We start from the raw sequence: 7,085 nt of genomic DNA, 5'->3' as shown, positions 1-7,085 counted from the left end.
AAGATTCTCTTATTATACTAATACAAAAGGTACTAGTACTTAATTATAAAAATAGTATACTTTGTACTCTAGAGAATCTTAATAAAAGATTAGTTTAATAGGCCTAGTACTTAGTTGGCAAGACTAACCTATTGACCAATGGGTAATAAATCCCCTAATGGTTAATAACCAAGGGATAAAAAAAAAGGTACTTATATAATAAACTAAGTTTTTAGAAAAGACTACATGTCCTTTAACATGTGGCAAATACACATATGCATACATACAAGTACTTATCAAGATATAATAATGGAAAACTATTGTCCAATGGATAAAGATTACCCTAACAATTACTGTCTAATGGTTAATGGTTGAAAGGTAACTAAATGGTTAACTAGTTTGGTTAAACCAACTAGTTGGTTGAAAAAAATTGACTAGGCATGGCAATTAGGGTTTCAAGTCGAGGAATATGGTGATAAGGCGTTCAATTGCTTGATTACAACAGCTAGAAATCAATAAGAAAACCATCGACCAATCAAGAGAAATTAAGAAATTTCGAATAACAACGAGATTTTTATTGAATGAAAAATCAGAGTTGTTACAATTCCATTCCCGTTGATATATCCCATCAAAGATCTTTTATCCAGACCTTCCTTCTGCAGGCCACGCCACGGATTAAAGCATGCTGTGAACTAGCCGATTTCTAGGGTATTGGTTCCTCCTCCTCGTTTGCTAGCAAAAAAAGAGAAGGTTAATTGATACAACAACAGGTACAGCACACAAGTATAAGAAGTTGAAAGTTAAACCAGATACGGTTGCGACTTGGAAGTGTCCCTCCCTTTTCAGCCCATCAACCATGTCTGCTTCATGTGTCTCTTTTGCTTGAAAAATCCATATTAAAGGTTGGCCTTTTATAGTCTCCAGGTAACTAGGACTAAAAAAACCCACTGCAAAAAGATGCATCACATGCGCCTCAGGCGCATTTGAATTGCGCCCTAGGCGTGCATCCTATTTTGCGCTCCTTTTGTAAGGCACATTTAAGTTGCGCACCGGCCGGGCACACCTAGAATTTCTTTTCGGCCAGCCGGCTTTACAACTGTTGTCTCAGGCGCAATTGAATTGCTCCCAAGGCACATCCTATTTTCCCTGTTTTTGTAATGCGCCTTGGGAGCATTCAATTTTTCTTTTTCGATGTAATGAACTACTGAAGCAGACATTCAGTTTTTCATAAACAGCCAAGAGGCATAACTAATGCACCAACATTTCACATAGACATCAATCATTCTGATTCAAAACACAGTTATAGTAGTTGCCAAACAATGTATCATTCAGATTAATTCATTCTTCCACAAAAAATACCTATCAGAAGCAAGAATATCGCTCGGTTTAATGTGGGGAAAAAGAAACTGTACATTCAACTCCCATATATGGTTGGATTCCGCCATCTTTTTGTGCTTTAAAACACTAATTATTTATGAATAATAGGTCTTTATCCAATTTAAAATGAGAAACATACACGTGTTTTACCGGAATGAATCATATTTTGACCCATCGAGGGTAAAATGGTCGCTTCGTTTGATGTACAAATGAATTTTTTATCCAAACTACTTTGGATAGAAAGTAAATTTGACAAGCTTTCTAATGGTTCAAACCACGCACAAATTGGAGTTCGGGGGTGTCCGGGGCAAGTCCGCAAAGTTTGAGCAGCATTAATGCGTCTCAGACGCAATACTTCAAGCCCAGGCGCATTTAAATGCGCCCCTGGCGCATATTAAAATGTCACAACAAGTCCCAACTTTGCGGACTTGCCCCAGACACTTCCGAACTCAAATTCACTCGTGGTTTGAACCGTTAGAAAGCTTGTCCAATCTACTTTCCTACCGAATTGGTTTCGATGAAAAATAATTTGTACATCAAAATACATGACCATTTTACCCTCAATTGGTCGAAAAACACATTATTTCAATAAAACGCTTGTATCGTATTCATTTTAAATCAAATTAAAACCAATTATATAATGATGAATAAGGTTTTCACAGTATTATGGAAACAAACAATTAAAATAATAAAGTTTATTTATGAAAAGTTCGTCGAAGGGAGACCGATTCAAAGATCATCGGAGTGACAAAGGCTACAGTATATTTTTGTGCCCATTTACACATTCTAAGCTCCATTCGATGCTCACATCCCTAGTTCTAGGGTACTCGTTCATTCTGTAAAAGTGTCCACAAGGTTCATTGGGCTCTCCACACTTCATTAAACTATCATAAACCGTTTCATCATTAGGATTCAACCAAGGCGAGAGTTGTGGTGAGGGTGAGAGATAACCAGAGGGCCGGAGTCAAGCTCTCTGGAGATTTTTTTTATTTTTGTAATTTTATTCCGTCTGATCCAATAATAGTTAAGTTTCTCTCAATTTGCGTGTGAGTGTTTGGTTTTGATCCATGACGCACTGCACGAGTCCACTCAATGAACTTTAGTACAAGTTTGTTTCGGTATGTTGTTTTTCATTAAGAAAAAAACAAAGGAAACTCAAAGGATAGCAAAGACTTCCTGAAGCCAGAACCAACTCAATCACATTCTAAGCTATACAGAGCTGCGTATTGAACTCATTATTGGGCAATTTAGATATCTAGAGGGCTATTTTCGAGGGGGCTTTTTTTATCCCAAGCAGTGGTTTTGTGATGTGCCGGATGTGGGGGAGTTTGGGTTGGGCCTGGCCAACTTGGTTTGAGCTCCATTGTCAAATTTGGGTAGTTAGGCCCTTAGGTTTTTCTGTTCTTAATGTCTGATCTGGGTTTTTTGACCCATAGGTGTTTCGGGCTTTGCCCAATAGGTGTTCTGGGCTTGTCCCAATAGGTTTAATCCAATTCTGTATTGGATTCTCCTTCCCCCTCCCCCAACTTGATGTACCCTTGTCAAGTTTCTTAATAAAATTTTGTTGTCTATCAAAAAAAATCTGATACTCAATAGATTAAGTATTACAATGTAAATGGTGGACACAAGGACTCACTAGGTGCTCAGAGGCTTCAAACAACCGAGTTGAACTGACAGCACACACCAAGCATAATATGTGCAAAAGCAGCAAAACCCAGTTTGTTACTTTGGAGTTCTTTTCCACATCGACTAAGTAGAAAAACAGGGAGAGAAAATGTGACTATAAAATAGGCAGCCCAAGAGAAGAGAAGACATACCTTTCTTGGCCTTCTAGCTAAGATCAAGTATAGTATCTGTTCTTATTAGTTTAATATCTGATATGTCGGCCATCGGCTCACTCTTTATTAAATTAAATAAATTTTTGAGAGGGATGGCCCACTAAAGTAGCTTGCTACTGGGGCGGCCTCTCATGCGTTGCCTTGGTGTTGCACTATTGCCTTGACCTGGTGCAGCCCACCCAAACAAAGTTCAACGGCTTCTGCTACTTTGTGTCTAGAACCAAATTAGTTAGCTTGACATCTGCAGATGTGTGTAATTGATAATTTTGTCAACTGTTTAATTGCGGGGCTAAGGTCTCATTCCCTATCAGTATGTTTTGGTGGGTCTGTTCTAAACTCTATAGTTCTCAAGTTGTGAACTCTAGTTTTCGTAACATGGTTTTGGTTTTCATGAATTTAACTTACCCAAAAGAAAATACAAACCGACCCCAAAAATATGAAAAACTCTCAGTCAGTTCATTTTGTGAGTAGTTTTCTTATAGTTATGATCTTAAGAACCCCAAAAATACAAAATTTTGATCACTTTTTTAGGCCCAAGATAGAGAGCTCCATGAAAAGCACGAGCACAGTGCCCCCAGGTCCAAGAACCACATATTATTTGTATTTTTCAACCATTTCTAAACTTTTGAATCATGTATATATACCTACAAATCAAAATATTATGTCGTTGAAGTCTTCACGGATGGAACTCACGGAATCACTTTGTACGGGCTTCTTGTGCCTCTCTTATGCTTTTACAATCCTTATAATGTTTAAAGGATTGCCTTTTTTTAGTCTCTTCTAAATTCGGACAAGAAAAACTCAGTAAAAAAACAAATTAAAAATATTTGCTGCATCCCATGCGCCTGAGGTGCAATTCGGGTGGGACCCAAGCCCATTTAAGTTGCGCCTAGGCACATCCACATTTTCTCTCTTTTTGTAATGTGCCTCAGGAGCAATTGAACGCGCCCTGGGCGCATCCTATTTTCTCGTAGAGAGCATTCACTTGGCTGCATCACATGCGCCTCAGGTGTATTTAAGTTGCTCCCAGGCCCATCCATATTTTCTCTTTTTTGTAATGTGCCTTGGGAGCAATTGAACACGCCCCAGGCACATCCTATTTTCTCTCATTTCGTAATGCGCCTCTAGCGCGTCTGAATTGCTCCTCGGGAACATTAAATTTTTTCTCGTTTGATGTAATGAACCACTAAATTCCATGCCAACTTGTTCAAAAGTGCAAAATGCTGTGAACTCCATAATTCTGGTTCCAAATACAAATTATGCTTCCTCAATGGATGGTTGAGGCTCTAGATGGATTCTCCACCGACTGGTTTTAGTTGCAAAGGCCGACTGGAAACTGGTGTTTAATTGTTTCTTGGAACGCAAGTGAGTAGGCTTCGCACTTGTAATTTGCTTCACAACTTTTCCTCTGAGTTATCCAGTACTGGTGCCACTTCCAAGACTAAAGGTAAAGATCCTTCAGCTCAGTCTTATTCCATACTAGATTGTATTTTTCATGAGGCGGATCAAACATACTACGCGCTAGACAGTTGGGAAGAAAGAGAAGAGCCATATGATTTCATTCCCTCGCATTTCTGTAGATTTGATTTTCAAAACCCAAATCACAGAGGTGCCTCTCCCTATAATCCAAAACCAGATAACCGAACCAAGAAGCTTAGACGGAAGAATTTCAACAAGAAGAACGGCGGATCAGAATACACAAAGAATCAAGACCCCATGTTAAGAGAAGTTCAACCCTTCTGCAATCACCACTAGGCCATCCAAGACAAAGTATAACGCCATGTTTGACTCGTTGGCTAGAAAAACAGAGAACCTTCACATACAGTACCCTTCTTGCATTTTTTTCTTTTGGATTAGCAACATGTTCCTTATCCACATTTTCTTCCCCTTAGATATACACTTATCGAGCTTTTATAAAATCATCTTTTTGCCAAGAAAAAATAAAATAAAATGCCAAATTGTCAAATAAATGCGTCTGAAATCGGAGAGAGGTTATGCAGGCAATGGTTGTGGCAAAATAGTTGCAGAGTCAAACAATGGTTGATGCGAAATCAAAAGTCACAATCCAACATGACAATTGGAAAACAATATCTTAAGTGTAGTTAACATGATCTTGAAAATTTCTATCGTTACCATACATGTATGTATTACCAAGTTTCAGATTTTCAGTGAAAAGAAACAAAAGGCTTAAAAAGCATCAAATGTAAGGCTACAGACAGTTGACATCAACACTATAATAAGACATCCTGAATTACACACATGTAATGCGCCTCAGGCACAATTGAATCGCGCCCCAGGCATATCCTATTTTCTCTCATTTGTAGGGCGCCTCAAGCGCATTTGAATTGCACCTCGGGAGCATTGTTTTTCTCTTTTGATGTAATTTCATTCCTACATATAACATCCAGTGGCTCATAGATTTCAAGCATTTGAGCGTGTCATCAATTTCTAGAAATGAAACCATGGATTGATCCTTTGGCTTCAATGCAGCTCCACCCTGGCTTCTTCATCAAATCGTTGTCGTTCATACATCTCCATAGTTCTTGAACTCCATCCTCCCTCTCAACAACAGCTTGAACAGTACTAAGTGTCATAATAGCTAGCCAGTATTACTGGGTTCCAAATCCATTCGCATTTCTTGGAACGAGTCGAAAGCACCACTTATATTTCCTTCAAAAACATAACCCGCAATCATCATAGTCCAAGAGACCAGATCACATCATTGTATTGCAGAAATACATATCTGATTCAAAACTCATTTTATTTTCCAAACAATGTATTATTCTTCCAAACAAAACCCCAATCAGAACCACATAATTCTGTCATAGCCTAGTTGAACTGAGAATGGGATTAGAAGGTTTAACAGCTTTCAATTTTCCTTCCATGAGGTTCTGCCCCCTTTACACAAACAAATTTCAAAGGAATGCGCGCGTTTGGTGCTTTTTGGAGCAACTATTAGAAGGTTAACAACAGCTTTCACTTTGCCTTCCATGAGGTTTTTTAATAAGGGAATTTCAGCCGCAAACTTTGACAAGATGGCTGCAAACTTTTGTATCACGGCCCAAACTTTAACAAGATGACCGCAAAGTCGTGCGTCATGGCCGTGACTTCGAATTTTTGGTAAAAAATTAGGTCTTCAAATTGGACTTAGCCTACCTCCATTTCAAATGCTATAGAAGCAAATCCAAAACAACCTTTCAAAATTTTTTTTATCACTCCAATAGATGCGTTTTCTTCTTGCTTACTACTAGTAAAAGTGTGATTAGTGTATGGTCTGTTTTCGGACATCTTGACCGCATCTTATTACTCCTGAATGCATGTTTTGACACTTGGCCGAGATTTTTTGAAAGCGTGGTGACGGAACATACGTTTTCTTCTTGCTTAGTACTAGTAAAAGCAAGAAGGGGGCCGGAGGTAGCCACTCGTCTATAGAGAGAGAAGCTCTCACCTCTCTCTAAACTGGCCTTTCTCTGAAATTTCGCTACCGATTTTTCAGCACTGATTATTCAAGACGAATATGAAGGGAATTGGGTCTCCATCAAATGAATCAGTGCATTGATCAAGTTCACTGAATTTCAGTTGTGAAATGACTCTTGGGTAGGGGTTGTTTGGGTAGTTTCTGAATTGCTTGCAGAAAAGAATCGAACTCATGTTGACCAATAAATCTTTTTCCTGAGACTTAAGGCCATGTCAAAATGATGGACCTCATTAGAAGCAGTCTTTTTCCATCTAGAAGAGGGACTTAGTCTCTCTTCCTCCGGGCAAATCAGTTGTAGGTGGGTGCATGCTGTTAAGGTTCATTCTGATGATGGTCACTTGTTCCTCGCTTGTTCCAGTCCTAGTAAAGAGCTTCAGATCTGATTCTACACTACATACGATATTTCATTAATT

At 38.7% G+C, this 7,085-nt stretch overlaps 1 non-coding gene across 1 annotated transcript; it reads left to right on the top strand.

The window, feature by feature from the left end:
* Nucleotides 1-3,169: 3,169 nt before the first annotated feature.
* Nucleotides 3,170-3,373, top strand: LOC131321518 (U2 spliceosomal RNA). Its single transcript, XR_009198558.1, has one exon. It is a non-coding gene; the product is annotated as a U2 spliceosomal RNA (small nuclear RNA).
* The last annotated feature ends 3,712 nt before the right edge of the window (nucleotides 3,374-7,085 follow it).

Source organism: Rhododendron vialii, chromosome 3a (assembly GCF_030253575.1).
Source record: "Rhododendron vialii isolate Sample 1 chromosome 3a, ASM3025357v1".
NCBI classification, from domain to species: domain Eukaryota; kingdom Viridiplantae; phylum Streptophyta; class Magnoliopsida; order Ericales; family Ericaceae; genus Rhododendron; species Rhododendron vialii.
This window is presented reverse-complemented; position numbering and strand designations above follow the sequence as displayed.